This window comes from Nicotiana tabacum, chromosome 11, assembly GCF_000715075.1.
Source record: "Nicotiana tabacum cultivar K326 chromosome 11, ASM71507v2, whole genome shotgun sequence".
NCBI classification, from domain to species: Eukaryota; Viridiplantae; Streptophyta; class Magnoliopsida; order Solanales; family Solanaceae; genus Nicotiana; species Nicotiana tabacum.
Window position 1 is genome coordinate 160,314,093 of NC_134090.1, and position 15,944 is coordinate 160,330,036.

The 15,944-nt window shown below is 33.5% G+C and overlaps 1 pseudogene; it reads right to left on the bottom strand.

Annotated features, from left to right (window-relative positions):
- Positions 1-3,997: 3,997 nt before the first annotated feature.
- Positions 3,998-10,914, bottom strand: LOC107768682 (OBERON-like protein; annotated as a pseudogene).
- Between the last annotated feature and the right edge of the window lie 5,030 nt (positions 10,915-15,944).

A 15,944-nucleotide genomic window follows, 5' to 3' on the forward strand; every position in this document is an offset into this window, starting at 1 on the left:
TATTTATCAATTTAGAAGTTCAAGAATAAATTAATTTTTTTTATTTTATCCTTAATATTAATTGCTCTTAAAGACTACAAAAACCTCAATTATGAGTAACTGAAAAGAAATTATATCTTAAAATATAAATAAGGGTAAAACAGTCAAAAACCTCTCATATTTAATATTTTTTTAAGGGACGTATATAAAAGAAACACAACAGATAATTTGAGACAATGGGAATATCTTTTTTTTTCTTCTAAGTTTTTGGTAACAATTAATGTAATGTGAACCTAGTTTGGACAACATTACGTAAATTTTGAAAAGCCTAAAGTTTCCAAATGAATAAAATGATTAAGAGTTGGGGGGATCAATAATGTTTTCATTTATTCTTTCGCGTGATTCGAACATCTAACTTATCGATTGGTAATGGAAGTGCTCTACCACTGAAATATACTTCCTTTGTCCCGAATTATATGATATTTTTCGTTTTTCGAAAGTCAAGCAAGAAGATTTTTTATCGTGATTTTTTCGTATGCCCTTTAAATGTTATAAATTGTTAATTAGACAAGTCGTTACGAAGCGCCATCAGTGCAGGTCAGGCGATCCGAAAGGACCAGACATAAACCACCCGCTAAGAAATTAAAACGGTAAATCAAGCTGGCAAGTTAAGGATACGAGATGAATTTGTGACTTGCCAGCTTGATTTACATAGTTTCTAAATATATATATATATATATATATATATATATATATATATATATTAATTTTCAAAAAACTTAAAGATTATACGTCTAAATTTACGGTCATAAAAAAAAAATTTGACTCTCGAAATTTAAACTGTGTCTCATAAATTGGGACTGAGGAGGTACCTCACTCGTGGATTATGAAGACCATTTGATAATTACATTTTGGAAGTGCATGTTATGCAATACCATCAGAATTTATAGTTTTGGCCTTTTGAGTTTTGAGTTAGATTTTCAATATCGTCCAAAATACTTTGATTAAGAGGTTAAAACCATAATATGAAGCTTGCGATGAGTACGTTGAAGTATATAATTTTTCCGGTTTGCTAATTTATATATGTTATTATATAGCTCCTAATTTATCAACTTTTATTATTTCATGAATATTCAAGATTTGAATTGGGATGTGTGTCTGAGTTGACAGAGAGAGATACGATAAGGAAACCCCATATGTAGGAGTGATTTTAGGGTGAAATTCAAAAATAGCCAGATTTACAATTGGTCGTTCAAAAATAGGTCAGTTTTAAAAGCAATCGAAATTTAGCCAGTTTTCATGTGAAGATAAATTTGAGCGAAAACACTATTCAAAACCCGAAAAATACGCTAGTATATTATGCTGGAGTTCCAACATAAGTATACTTGAACTCCAACATATTATACTGGAGTTCCAAGATAAGTATGCTGGAACTCCAGCATAATATGATGGAGTTCCAGCATAAGTATACTAGAACTCCAGCATAATATACCGGAGTTCCAGCAAGTATACCGATCCAGCATAATATACTGGAGCCAGCAAAGTATACCGGTCCAGCATAATATGCTGGAGTTCATGCACAGATGCACCGAACTCCAGTATATTATGCTGAACCGATTTCTGTTGCAGTAAATAATGGCTATTTTTCATTGACTTGGTAAACGCTGACTATTTTTGAATGACCAGTCCAAAAACTGGCTATACCGTACTATTTTTATGGGGCGGAGCCAATGAAGAATTTATGGTTTATTTGGATCTCACACATTTGTGGACCCATATCTTACACATTTGGGTCCATAAAATTCTAGGACCACAATGTTGTGAGACAAAAAAGAGGCCTCACACAACTAGCTTCAGTTTTGTGAGGCACAAAATAAAAAAATTCCATTTGTAGGTCAGGGGCGGATCCAGTGAGTTAGATACGGGTTCCCGTGAACCCAGTAACCTTTGTCTAAATTCGATATTCGTATTGAAAAATTCATTAAATATATAAGAATATTTATCTTGGAATCCAATCCTTTATTCCAGTTATTATTGTATATTAACTTAAGATTTGTACAGGAACCCATAAACTTAAAATTCTAGATCCGCCTCTGATGTAGGTATACATTCTGGAGGACTAAGTACGGGGGGGGGGGGCAGAAATAGCTAGATTTAATTGGCAAATAGTAATCGAGATTTAGCCATTTTTTCATGTGAAGATACAATCTGAACAAAAACACCCTTAAAAATCCGAAAAAATTCTAACATAATATATTGGAGTTCGAATTTTTTACATATGAGATTCCACCATAATGTGTTGGAATTTCATAATGCGTTGGAGTTCCAACATAATATGTTGGAATTTTATACACATGAGCTCTATAATCCAACATATTATACTGGAATTTTTCGTGTGCTGGAGTTCCAACATAATATGCTGGAAGTTAATATGCAGGGGCTCCATAATCCACCATATTATGCTGGAACTTTTTGTGTTTCGGCAAAATAGTGGCTACATTTCTATGATTTTGCAAATATTGGTTATTTTTTAATTATTAGTTCGAAAACTGGCTAACTCGTGCCATTTTCACACATAAATAATGTGAGATTTGAAAAAAATAGCTTTTGATGTTAAGTTGAAAGTATTTGAAAATTAAAATTTTGTTTGGACATATATTTTACTTGAAAAAGTATTTCAGTTTTATGAGAAAAAATATTATTTAATTAAAAAAGAGGTAACAATCACTTTTTCAAATTTAAAATTATTTTCGAAAAATTCAGTTAAATGTATAATCAATATTTTTTTTTGGAAAAAAAGAAAAAAAAAAAAGATTATGTCCAAAGGGCTCCTAAAAGTCCATAATGTTGGGACATTAATTTTATGTCAGTCAGAAATGGAGAATTCAACAAATGTCACGTGAAGATATTTTGCATTTATTTTCGGCAGAAAGGAAATAATACACTATAGCAAATATGAAAGATGGTCATTTTCTTATTCCCTTTAAATTTTTCCCACAATTTTGAGTTGTTGTCTCTATTAATATTGCATGCTTATTGACCAACTTGTCATCTCTATATTGTTCTTTGAATCTTCTGCTTTTATGGATTTAACCCCACATTTCAGACCCAACCTGTAGCTCTGTTCATACTTTTGACCAAATCATATAGTCCTTTATTATGGTTAATCTCTCTCACCCTCTCTCTGCATTTTTCTTTTTGGATGTCCAGTGACTAGTAATGGAAGGGAAGTCTTGGCGTAACGGGTAAAGTTGTTACCATGTGATCAAGAGGTTACGGGTTCAAGTTGTGAAAACAGTCTCTTGCAAAAATACAGGGTAAAGTTGCGTACAATAAACTCTTGCGCGGCGCTTCCCGAACCCCATGCATAGCTGGAGTTCAGTGTACCAGACTGCCCTTTAGTAACTAGTAGTGACCGTTTAATTCTTGGAAAAATTCTAGTATGCAAATATCAAACACCGAGTGGGAAATAAAAAACAAGACCGTTTTATCCTAAATTTCCGTTTTTTTTGCATTAAAAGAAATTTTAACTTGTTGCATTACCTAAATACTGGGAAAAATCTTATTTTGATATAGCTCAAGCAAACCATGTTCATTTACTACCGTTGAATGATAAAAATGAGGAAGCTAAGTTTGTGTCACAATCAGACTAAGAGAAATGCAATTCCTACCTTTACTTTTCTTTTAGCTTATCCATCAGAAAAAGAAGGCAACAATAAACTACGCCTCAATACCTTTCAAGTTGAGGTCAACCATAAGAGCCCGTTTGGATGAGCTTGTTGTAAGTGACTTTCAAGCCAAAAGCCATAAATTAGGAATTATAGCTTTTGGTTTGTTTTTATCGTTTTATCTTAAAAACAAGTATTTAAAAGCAATTTCTTACTTTATCCAAACACTACAAAATGGTTTAAAAACTATTTTGGCTTAAAAGCACTTAAAATAAGTCAATCCAAACGGGCTCTAAATCCTCACTTCATTCATTAAACTCAATTCATATCATAAAAAAGAAGGCACAAAATGAAAAGAAAAATTATCAAGACCAAAAGGTTAGAACCAATTCATACATCCAAAAGCCTAGTAAATTTTAGGGGAAGACTACTCGATGGAATAGCACCAAAAGAGTTCATGTCATTTGATTAGCCCTCATCCTTTGAAGCAACATTCTACATATTCTTAATCAAATCTTGGATTTTACTGTACATCATCTGGGAAGGGTCACTTCCTCCAGCACTGCTCCTGCGACGCTCGTGAACTTTCCTGAAGCTTTATCTTCTCAAATAAATACTGCTTCTCTGCCTCAGCCTCGCTTAATCGTTGTTTCAAATACCTGCTAGCATAGTCCTCTTCTGACTTCTCTGTCTTGGCGAGTGCAATTCGTTGCAGTCTCTCAGCTTCTCGTCTAGCTTCACCGGCCTTTAGGTCAAACATATCGGCTTCTGCCTGTTTAAGCCTTACGATGCTTTCAAGCTCATCAATTTGTTGCTTTTTCCTCTGTCTCTCCATTTTTAGTGAGGTCACTTCCCGAGCTTTATCCTTGAGCTCCTGATCACATGCATCAAGAGCTAACCGTGCTTTCTTAACCATCCGCATCTTTTCCTCTGCTACTGCTTCCATTTTTCTGATGGCTTCTTGCACTACATCTGCAATCTTGTTAAATGCTTCTTGTGGAGCTATGAGCCGACCACCTTCGTCATTGTCTCGACTCTTCGAAGGATCCACATCGAGCTCTGTAAAAGTGAGAAAAACATTTCAAAGACGAAAACTAAAACTTATTGAAGTATTTGAGATTCTTGATTCATTGTGTTGCTTATGTTAGAGAAAGACACTATAAGCCTTACATTAGGCCCAGAATTCACCCAACTCCTATCAGTCATATAAATCATGTAATGCTAGAATGAATAGTTGATAAAAAATATAAGTTCTCTGAGTTGAATTCTCAAACTCAATGCCGGGGAAAAAACCAAGTGCAAACCAAAATTAGTAAAACAGAAAAGCAAATGAAATTCCAATTATGTTTCTCCGTGACGAAGATTTTCTTTAATAATCCTAAGGACCTTTCCTCCTCCTCTTGAAATTATATGGATCAACCCTTTAGTTGAATACATCACCTTCCTTTAATATGCTTTTTCTATAAAAGTAAAGAACAAAAACCTACTAGAAAAGCATCCAAGGGGAGAAAAAATTACTTTAACAGTACATTAGCAACAAATCATAATACTTGGAATAGAAGAAAAAGAATTCCAGAGAATACGTATTATTAAAATCTGTATCGGTTTGTTGTGCCGTTTGTAATATCTCAAATTGAACTTCTTTCCAGATGCGTTAGATTTTCACGTCAAAGTTCTATATCAAAGATTATCCAAAAAAATTGCAAAATCGACAAACTCTGCCAGACCTAATAGTTAAGAATGCATCGAGAAACAGACAAGTAGTCACAAAGCACCAAGCAAAAACAAATAGTCTCCAAGCACTAGAGGTGAGAGACCAACTTTCTTCAACAAATAATCCACAAACATAAAGATTGGAAAATCAAGGGTACATGTTATTTCAGACAGCAACATGCTCCCCTCCCATCTTTGTTTTATGAGACAACAGCAAGTTAAATTGGTTGCATGTTGTGATGAAATACTAAATCTTTTGTACATTGGAAATGCACAACTTAGGCGCTCAAAATCGCATCCCAAAAGGCTGGGACTACTGGCCAGAGGTCACCAGAGTGTTAGAATAATGGGATTAGTGTCTCAAAATGGAAGAGTCTCTCATTAGTTAAGAAAATCCAGAGTGTGAAGAAAACGTCCAGATTCATGCTTACCAAAAAATATCGAAATTCATTCTCTTAGAATTAGTTTCTCTTTATTTCAAATAATGGGTCATTTTTCCAAATTACTAGCCGTTGGACCATTATGACAACTCTTCATCCATTATAACATTTTGTTTTTCCTCGCCTACATATACACATAACCAAGACACTGAAAATAGAAAAACTTTAATTCCTTTCTGTTGATCAGCTAGGTTTTCTCTATTTAATCTTTATTGTTTCTGCTCTTGTGGAAAAAACACGGAAATTATTTAAACTTGAGGCATGTCAAGAGTAGGCGTATCCCCCAGGTTTCGACAAGCTCTTCTAGTATAATATAGGAGCAGAACAACAACATATAATTCTAGAGTAGAAAACCCAATAGTTTAGGATAGCGAAGAACAAAGAGTAATTCTTGTTTTCCCAAAGTGTCTCCTAAAGGAAAAGTATAAAATGTATATATAGACGAAGGAAAAATCAGAAGGTGGTAGTGGGTAAATGATGCTCATAATTGTAATAAAGGCCCAACGGTTAGGATTCTGAAAAAAGATTCCTTTATATGAACTCAAGACACACTAAAGTCAAGAGGATGAATTTTCTGGTAAGTATAAATCAAGACATTTTCTTAACAATCAATTTCAAGAAAATGAATCTAGAGATTTTCTTAATCAATAAGGGACTCTTCCCTCTTGAGATACTATTCACCTTTTCGTAACAATTCCCCCCATATCTCAAAAGGGATATTAAAGACAAAAGTAAAAATAATTATTTGTTGGGTTTTCCACAATCGACCATAAGGTATTGAACTTGGCGTCTTCTGGACTATGAGCCATAGCTTGATAAAATAAAATTTAACTTAAAGAATAATTGGTGAAGTTTTGAACTTCTGTGAACCAAGAATTCTTGTTGTACGTTAGGTGTCTTATCTATTACACTATTACCCCCCCCCCCCCCCACAAACTTTGTTGTTTACTGTGGTTTTGTTGCTAATAGGTCATGCCCACGCCTGGTTATTCATGAATGCTCTAGAACTTTTTTGTCACAAATTTCATAGGAGCAACCCTCACTCCACACTTCTAGCTCCATCCATCAAGTGTATTCTGCAGTGCAATACACCACCTATAAAGAATATGGATTGGATTAAGAGTTTAATAACTCAATCTCACTTTCCTTGCAATCTTGTACTATAGAGACCTTTAGTAGTGCATAATAAATCAAAAGTGTTATTACCCATATGAACCTAATGCATGGGATTGCCAATCACATAGGTTTGGTTATCCTCAATGTTGATATTCCACACTGACAAAAGTCCCATACCCCCTCAATGATTCACTTATTAATTTTCTTCCCAAGAGTTTAGTTAGAGGATCGGCCAAATTTACTTCTGACTTCACATAGTTTATGGAAATAATTCCATCTCTAGGTAGCTGCTTTATCAAATTGTGTCTTCGTATTTTGGTAAATTCTTTTGACTTCTCCAGATTATGCGTTATAACTCGAACTTGTGTGAGTTTGGTTGTGATCTAGGAACTATTATATATCCACCGGATTGAACAATAAAAGGACTATTTTTCCCCTTGTACATAAAAGGGGAATTTGGTGAACATGTTTCTCCTCCTCTTTTCTTCTTTCCCTCTCCCCAGACCAGCCGATCTCTATCTGACCATCATTTGCATGGATACATGAAGAACTAAGTTCCAGGCCACATCTTTCAATATCTTGTCCTTAAATGCTAATTTGTTTATACCTTTAGCTTTCACCGCCAAATTCTTTGTTGCAAGCAACTCCTCTCCTTTCGGCATAACTGCTTTCTTCTATCTACATCTACTTCTAAGTTCCACGGTCCATCTTTCAAATTTTTTCCTTAAATGCTAATTGCTTCGCCTTTTAGTGTCCATCACCCAATTCTTTGTTACATGCAACTCTTCTCCCTTTCACTCCGCTATTCCGCTTACCTAAGGCCATCAGCCTATGCAAATCGGTTGGGTCTTTAAAAAAACGAATTATGGGGAAGAAAGAAAAATTCAGGAACCCGCAAACATGGAATACAATTATTGTTAACTAAGGAAAGAAAGAATTGGATGGCTTGAGAAGTAATTTTGCTGATAGATAAGCAAATGAATAATGAAGTTTGGCAAGAGCGTATTGGTCTTAAACGTTTAATATTAAATTAGATGATTGGTTATTTATCCAATAGATAAATCTTCTTGATAAACACTGCATGAGCTTATTGGTCAAGTAAATGATCCCACCAGAGGAATACGAACCCCTTTAGCCCACCTAACATACAAAAGAACCCTAACCATATATCAAAGAAGCCAAAGGACAAAGGACCAGTAATCAATTTATTTGTTAACCTGCTGCCTTTGGCTTGTTGTTGGATGTACCAAGTCATTTCAGCCTTTTCTCAGTAAGCATGGCCCAAAGCAATCAATCAATAAGCAATGATCTGATAATAAATAAGAAAACCATGGAAATGAGGCTTACCTTGGAAAAAGGATAAGATCACTTTACAAGCCATAGGGTCTGCAACTCCACCTTTCAGCTTTTCAATGAGTTCCTCGCATTTCCAAAATAACTTACGGCCTCTCGTATCCTCACTTCTCTGGAAAATTCTTCTGACGTAGTCAAGCTCTCTAACAAAAGCTTCCGCATCCCAACTTGGGGCACAGTGTTGGAACACATCTTTAACCCAACCTAACAACTCAGACGTCCTACTGCAAGCATGGCATCTGAAGAGCGTCTCGGCTGAGCTAGCTCCATTCTTAACCGACGGGCCCGTTCCAATCTGCCCATTGCTAATGGCACAATCCGTGTGTGTCCAATGAGAACAGAGATCACAACCAATCCATCTACAAGTGTTCACCTCAAAATCAAACTTGTTACAGATCACACACATGCAAAGGTTGCAGAAACCATTTTTCTTCGCGCAAATTTCACAGCTACATTCCTCTGCCGGAAGCATACTACCGCATGCGATGTTTCTGCACCTCTTATACAAGAAAATGTCAATGAGGGAAGCTTGAGAGAGACTGACACTAGGATGCAGGAATGCCTGAATTCCAGTCTTGATAGCAACTAGAATTTCTAGCTGGGTGCGGTGTGTAATAATCAGGGTTCCATCCGTCAAATCACCTCTACTATTCACTAGCCTTTGAAGGAATAGAAACTCCTCTCTGTGCTGAGCACCACCTAATCCTTCAAGAATGACCCGAAGTTCGTGTTTAAACTTCTCTAGATACTCATCTGGGAGATTTCGCATCCTTTCAGCTATAGTATCAACTCTTTCTCGGGCAATGTCTCGAAGGGATATTTTATCAGAGTTTGATATATTGCGGACAACAGAGTGCTCAGCGTAGCCATTCTCTTTCTCCTTCTCCAGCTTTTTCGCCATCAAAGCGTCAGATGTTGGCCAAGTTTCACGTGAACTAGCACTTTCAGATGGTGAATCACGAGCCTGATCAGAGGTCGAGCCACGTTCTTGAGGATTAGGAGAACCGCAAGCATCAGGAGAGACCAAGGATAAAGATGTCTGAAGTCCACCAGGCCGTGGTTGTTGGCGTGGAGGCAGCATTTTTCCGATACGCTGGTGATGAAAATGAGCCACAAAAGGTTCGTATCAGCAAATGTACAGAAATGGGCTTAATGGAAAACAAACAAACCAATGTCTGATCCAGTATGCTTCAAAAAAAAATTCACATCCAAAATAAAAATTTGGACTCACTTGACAAGTCTTTCCCTTGAAAGGAACAAAAAACACATAAAAATTCACAAGACAGATTACCTCATCTTTTCTAAACATAAAAACATATTCAATAAAAAGTATCCAAAATTACAGTCCGTAAACAGCGGGAAAAAATAGAACATCATATCTTGTCAAGTACCAACAAGCATATCCTACAACTGATATATTCTGCAAACAAAACTACCAAACTTAGCTAACATTTATTTTTTTCAGATTCCTCTACTGCTTTCAAAATACCTTCTCTAATTCCATTACTCTAAAGAAAGACTTTTTTATTGGAACTTGATTAGATGTAAGCATTTCAACATCCTACCAAACTTACAGCAGCATGCAAAAGCTGCCTTAAATTCTACTAACAAACACTTAAATTGCAAAAACAAACCAATTGGACAAGTATCAACAAGAAATTACTAACTTTATGCCAAACCTAAGAGCAATTATCCAAAAATTAATAATATTTTCACATGTAATACTTTCAACAACAGGGAAAATAGAGCAAATAAAGGACACCTGCTAAATTTACATCAAACACTAAAAACATAACTAACTTTATATCAAACACTAAGAAAGGCAGCTCGGTGCACGAAGCATCCTGCATTCACGCAGTGTTCCAGGGAAGAGCCGCACCCCGAGGGGAGTAATGTAGGCAGCCTACCCTGATGCAAGCATCAATGGCTGATTCACGGCTTGGACTCGTGACCTATAGGTCACACGGAGACAACTTTACCGTTGCTCCACGGCTCCCTTCATATCAAACACTAAAAAAATCACCCAAATATTACTTTCACATTTATACCTTCCAGAACAGGCAAAATTAGGATACCTGCTAACTATATGTCAAAAGACTAACAAAAGTTACTAGCTTTATATCAAACATCAAGCAAATCACCCATGAATTAATAATATTTTCACATTTATACCTTCAAAAACTGGGCAAATAGAAGACAGATGCTAAAATTTACATCAAACACAAACAAAATTTACTACTAACTTTATATCAAACACTATCACCCAAAAATTACAAAAAAAAAAAATCAGATTTTCACATCACAGATAGGAAAAATAAATTATTTCTGCTACTAAAATGCACAAAACTGAGCAAGTGACAGTAGATCAAACAAAAAACTAAAAACACCCAAATTCTTAATTCCCACAAAAAAAAATCAGCATATCCAAGAAAATAAATAACTACATGCATATATAAAATAAAGAAAATTAAGATCTGGGTTAGTAGAATGAAATTACGCACCTGAAATTCCTAAATTGATTAATAAAATTACCACTACAGTTAAATCAATAAACCAGAAAAGTCGGGGATGGAAAGAAAAAGGAACAAGGATAAAAACAAATAAATTTGAATAAAATGGGCTCTCAAATTTTCTCCCCTTTTATTAGAAAAAGAAAGGTAGAGAATTGTTTTTTTCTTCTTCTTATGTTTACGTTGAAGAGGAAAAGTGAAGAAAAATGGGGGCTGACCGAACTGGCAAGTAGACGGTGGTCGGATGACTTGGATTATCAGTATCTAATCGTTTGGGACCCACGTTTTGTTCCTACTCCGCGTCTTTGACTTTCTGTTTACCTCTGTTTTTCTTTAAAAATAAAAAAATTCCCTTCGTTTCAACTTACAAGACCTTAGTTTAAGTGCAGGGTGGGAAATGAGCGGGTTGGGTTGAATTTGGGCGGGTCAAGATGAGTAAGATTAATAAATAGATCATTGTTCAATCCAATCTAAAGTATACTTGGGCTAAGATAGGTTGGATCAAGATGAGATAAATAATGGGTCATAATTCAACCCGCCCAACTAGACCTATGTTTTAAAACCATGTTCATCTTGCATAAAAAACCTTTTACCTTAAAATGTGTAAGTTGAAAAATATTTTGCGTGTGAGGGTAGGGGATGGGTTGGGTGAGTGGTGCAGAAAAATAAGAAAACAGAAAACAAAAAATTAAAAATACAAAAGAAAAAAGAAAAAAGTAAAAAAGAAAATTGAGGGGGTTTGCGCGGAGGGATGGGGGTAGGGCGTAGGGTGGTGCAGACAAATAAAAAAACAAAAAATTAAAAATACAAAAAAAAAGTAAAATTTTTTTTTTTGAAGGTGTTTGAGAGAGATGGGGGTGGTGCAGAAAAATAAAAGAACCGGAAATTGAAAATACAAACAAAAAAAAAAGTAAAATTAGTGCAACTAAGTAAATTTCTAGATAAGTTGGGTTGAGATCCCTTTATTTTTGGTGAGTTTCATGGGTTGTATTTGGGCTGCTTAATGGGTCAGAATAAGTTATAAAAAATAATGGGTTAACTTGGGCTCGACCCAAATTGACACATGAGCTAAAACGTTTGTAGCCCAACCCATTAATCTCTGGACGGATTGGGCGGGTTGAATGAGTTTGGGCTCAAACTAAGTTTAACGAGGCACGATATTTAAAAAAGAAAAAAGATTCTTAAAAAGTTTTAAATATATCATAAAAGTTAAGGTTATAAGTGTTTGACCAAAAAGTACTAAGCTTTTTGTTAAACCAATTAATGAAGAAAATAAAGGATAAATTTTAGCCAAATATAATTAACTCTAGATCTAAGCCTAGTGAACATGAAAATCAAACGAGGTCAAGTTTATATAGCTCCTCTTAAGTTTATAAAAAGGCATCAAACATAAATGATATATTGTTCTGTACTTATAAAAGCAAAGAGCGAAGGAATGCTATTGATGATTATTGGACCTATTTTTGTTGAATCAACCATGGAGATTACAAAGATTTGCGACCAAAATTTAGGCTTTTAACTTGTCGGAGGTCTTCTCCTATTCCACTGTTCCCTTTTCTCTTTTTTGGGAATCAGCCCAATTTCATGCTTTCTAATCTTCTATTTATATTATCAATATTCCCATTTGTCCAACTGTCTTTAACCAGAATGTTCTCTCTTGATTATACTTTTCATTGTTCCCCTCAATTTTACGATAAGTGTTTCACCGTACAAACTTAGTGATGGCTCGATCTCGACCATGACCGAGATGCTCATGTGGTCATACCTTATGAACACGATCACAACTTAGTCGACCCCCTACTATTCCTTTTATCGTCGGTCCTCATGGACAGATTTTGACCCATACAAGAAGATTTTTTAAACTTGTGATATTGGATATATCATAAATTTTATGACTATAAAAGTATATCATTAAAGTAAAATTACAAATTTTAATATTTTTCTTTTCAGCTTTAAAAAGGTGTCATTTCTTATGTGAACGGATTTCGAGTACAAGGGTCAATTTTTATTTTTATTTTTAAATTTAGTTATAGATTATTTACTATTTTAGAAATAAAGTCTACATATTTAAAAACGAAATGAAAGATAATACCATTTACGTATTTAATGTTTAAAATACTTAGAAACAGTTTAATAAAATCATAGTAAAAAAATTGTTTGATTCCCCAAAATAGTAGCTCCTTCACATAGAAGGGATGAAAGGTATATACACATATATAGAGTTTTACTAACCAATATGATTATATCTATTTTTAAATTCTCCAAAATATCATGATTAGGTACTTGTTTATTATTAACCAAAAGCCTTAAATATTAATTTCCAGATCTCTATAACATCATTGTCCACTCCTTGTTTTCATTCCTTCTGTTGCTTATATATACAAAACTTCAATCACCTTTCTTTCCTAAAATGCATTTTCATTCCAATTTTGACAATATTCTCTGAAAATCAGTCAGTTTAATGTAAGTAATAGTTGTAAAGATTTTGAAAATTTAATGTAATTAGATATGCCGACAAGGAAAGTTTTTACTTGAAAAGTCAAGAAAAATCCAGTAGTTCTTTTAGCGGATGTTTATTGCTCGTTTTTCTCCTTTACAATTATCACTACAGAAAAGGAAAGAAAAAAAAAGTTAAAATTAGCTAGGAACTTTATCGCTAATTTATCGTTAAATTCTTTGTTGTTAAGAAATTGTTTTGATAATCTATCATTAAACCGTTGCTAAATAGGATTAGTGACGATTTTTTCTGTTTAACTACAGAAGTTATCTGTTGGTAATTCATGTTTTTGTAATAGTGTATGCTTCATCAAGATAGTTAAAAGGAAAAATATATTACATTCGAATCAGATCAACAAACCAAGAGTGTTTAAGAATTCTAAAGTCGTACCTCCATTAATGTTAGTTGATGGTGGAAGAAGGAGAAAAGATCGCTAAAAGAAATTTGGAGGATTGAAGTGATGAAAGAGAGGGAGACGGACTCTTATATGATAATTCTCGACCCAAAGTCCTTACAAGTAAAGAATGAATGAGATCGCTTCCCTCTATAGGAACGGAATATAGAGATAAATAGTGCTGGATTTAGTCAAAAGACGAAAAGGTTCATATTTTTAATGCGTTACCAGGACATTTAAGAGAACTAAAGATATAAATAAAAAACTTAGTTACAATACGGCGGAATTTGACGTGCTTATAGATGTCGTCCTTCCACTATTAAAAAAATACGAATAGCGATAGATAAATATTATAGCTAAACAAAAAAAATCGTGACTAATCCTATATAGCGACGAATTAGGAATGAATTATCGAGAAATTATGTTAGCAACAAGTAATTTAACGATAAATTAGCGACAAAGGTCGTAGCTAATTCCAATTTTTTTAGTGTTTTTTCTTCTCATGATGCACACTTCATTGAATTGACCAAAAATTTTGAATTCATTAAATTCATTTCTTTTGGCATTTCATACCCTTTATAAGTTAGTTCAAGTGTATTTTTCTTTGGTAGTCTTTCCCTTTAATTCAAATAGAAAAATGATACTGTGTAGCCGCTTTTAAAATAATAGTCGAATTATATATAAAAATTATATAATTTATATATATATATTTTCAGTTACTAAATATAAATAATTTTTAGCGCGTGCTAAAAGTGATAATGCCCTCATTCAAATCATGTATTGTTTATTAAAGTCAGGATCCAAATGAGGCTATTTGTGTCAAGTTTAGAATGGAGCAATCCTATTGGCTAAAAAAAGAAAGAATTGTAGCTCCTTTGAAAAAATGTCTTCGCTACTTGACTATTTTGCCCTTCTTCTTTGGAATAATATATTAATGACTTAAAGCTCATATCAGCTTTTGTCTTTACAGTTGCATTTGGTGTGTAGTTAAGTAAGACTTCTCTTTTGTCGTTTTTTCCCTTTTTACCTTAGTCAGATATGATTTGTGTAGGAGAAAAAAAAAGATATGATTTGTGTATGTGTAGATTAAGTTTTATCATTACTTATCATGTTTATTTCAAACGCATTCAAGGATTTCAACGGAGGTTATTTTTGTCAATCAGCTTAAAACGGAGAGAAGTTTTATCGGGCAAAATATAAAATTAGCATGTCAGCCCAAACTAATTGCATTTGCTCGCCAAAAAATATATAAAATATATATACACAAAAAAAATATTAACTATTATTTTGGGAGCGACTAAATATATATATATATATATTTAAATTTTATTGGCTTAAAAAGAATATTAGTACTATAGTTTCTTTGTACATGTTATTGATTATTTGACCATTTTACCCTTCTTCTTGGGAGCAGTTAATTGATTTAATGCTAATATCAGCATTTGTCTTTACATGTAAATTGATTTTTAGAAAAATATTATCAAATGGTGGCAATGCCATTTGGTGTGTACATAAAATGAGACTTTTTGCTTCTTTCATCGTTTTTTCATTTTTAATTTTGTCTGTGACCGGTGAGTAGATTAGGTTAACCGTTACTTATCATGTGTATATTAAATGCATTTGAATTCTGTAAATGCATTTGGATTCACTGAAATTGCTCACTTTAAATTTTTCAATGTTTTGATTTTTTTTTTAATAATATTATTAACTCCTAACACTGATGTTATATATGTTTCCACTGGAGTAAAAGCATATTTTATTTCAAATTTTAATTATAATTCTATACTATAGAAGAGGATAGTTATAATGACGATAACAAAATATATAATAATGGTAAATAAGTTAAACAAAGGAGACACAAATTTAACATGACAAGTTTTCAATAACAAAAAAATTACAAAAGAGAATAGAAACTTAGAGTAAACACTTTAAATAATCTTGTTTACCTTAAAAAACGGATAACTATGGAATTTATATGCGATTTTAAGGATACTATAAATAAGATATTTTTTGCTCATGGAAGAACACATTTAAATAAGAGAACTTCTACATTCTCCTTCTATATATCATGTCTCCATTACTATATTTTTCTATTTTGCTCATTTCATAATATATTATCAACACGAGGTTCTAATCGAACTTACTATTTCTAACTTGTGTTTATTATTTTTATTCTTTTAATAAGGTACATTTCTTCTAAATCTATTCCAGTACTGCTACTACCCATGTTTTTGTATGTGAAATCTTCTTTAAGTTTTAGTTAGCTCTAGTGTT